The sequence below is a fragment of the Octodon degus genome, unplaced genomic scaffold (genome assembly GCF_000260255.1).
Source record: "Octodon degus isolate 3935 unplaced genomic scaffold, OctDeg1.0 scaffold00079, whole genome shotgun sequence".
In the NCBI taxonomy this organism is placed as follows: domain Eukaryota; kingdom Metazoa; phylum Chordata; class Mammalia; order Rodentia; family Octodontidae; genus Octodon; species Octodon degus.
The window spans coordinates 5,807,541-5,809,134 of record NW_004524655.1 but is presented as its reverse complement, the minus strand read 5'-3'; the positions used below and the strand labels follow the sequence as shown (position 1 = coordinate 5,809,134).

General features: G+C 43.4%; 1 pseudogene; it reads left to right on the top strand.

Annotated features, from left to right (window-relative positions):
* Positions 1-221: 221 nt before the first annotated feature.
* LOC105742867 lies at positions 222-843 on the top strand (annotated as a pseudogene).
* Positions 844-1,594: the final 751 nt, after the last annotated feature.

The window sequence follows — 1,594 nt, the reverse complement described above, 5'->3', positions numbered from 1 at the left end:
TAGCACCACAAGTTTTTTTAATCGCATGAACAAAGTGTTAGAACTTCAATCCTTGTCTCAGGCTCTGTTTTCTAACCAGACTAAGAAAGGTAGGCCCTGAGAAAGAATTATTTGATAGTGATGAAGAAGAGATCTATAGCCATTTTAGCATTTTGTTGGAAGTGTCCACACCACGCGGAAGAGGCCCTGCAGATTTCCATGCGGCTGGGTCAAGATGGTAAAACTTCATTGGAAACCTGCCCCAGGAGGCCACAAAGGAAGAGATCCGCTCACTCTTTGAGCAGTATGAAAGGTGCTGGTATATGAAATCATTCAGAACTATGGCTTTGTGCACATAGAGGACAAAACAGCAGCAGAAGATGCCATCTAGAACCTGCACCACTATAAGTTGCATGGGGTGAACATCAATGTGGAAGCCAGCAAGAACAAGAGCAGAGCGTCAACCAAGTTACATATGGGTAGCATTAGCCCCACCTGTACCAACAAAGAGCTTCACGCCAAATTTGAGGAATATGGTCCAGTCATCAAATGTGACATCGTGAAAGATTATGCCTTTGTACACATGGAGCGGGCAGAAGATGCAGTGGAGGCCATCAGGGGCCTTGATAACACTGAGTTTTGAGGTGGGATGTATGTGGACTGAAATTCCAAGCTGCGGTTGTGCAGAGAATACACACTTCGTTGGTATCCCATCTCTGGGACATTTTCAGCTCTGCACATTCAGTCCCTCAGGAACCATGGACCTTAATTTACCTTGCTAAGTTCAGATCTCCTTTCATTTTCTCTCTATTGCCCATTATCCTGTGCTTGCTGTTGTTTAATACTTCTGTAGCATCCCATTCATCTTCTGTTATCCCAGCAGGCCTCATTGCTGTGGTGGGGGCTGCCCTGTCCCTCCCTGCTTCCTGCCTCCAGTGGGTGTTGGATTTGGGAATGACCTCAGTGAGAGTCACCACTGCTCTTAGGTTTCTTTTAGCCCAAAGGCTAGACATAGAGTTGGATCACTTTTATCTTTCCAGTGAAATAAATGGTTTTTCAACTTTAAAAAAAAAAGAAGAGACTATAATATTAGGTCTCCAGATGCCTGCCTGAGAAGAGGATCATAAGACATTAGAGAATACTAAAAAGGAAGGTCCCTCAGACATCACACTGATTTAACACTTCTGTTGAGGAACATGTCTAGAGTGTGATATGAAAAAAGGGAAGTTGATTTAGTCATACATGACAGTGACACACAAAAAATTAGAACAGTAGTAAACCAGAGTTTGTGAGGGAAATTAGATATGGCCTTCCCTCTTATATACTATAATCTGGTTTTGTTTTTGATTTCTTCTTGGCTTTTTAGGACAGTCTTGCTATGTGGTTCAGACTGGCCTTGAACTTACTATGTAGCTCACTGTGGCTGGCCTTGAACTTGCAGTGATTCTCTTACCTCAGCTTCCCAAGTGCTGAGATTATGGGTGTGTGCCACCATGCCCAGCCTTGCAATCTGATTTTTATCCATCCACATATCCATCCATCCATCCATCCATCCATCCATCCATCTATCCACCTATTCATCTGTCCATTCTCATATAAACTACAACCTGCCTCT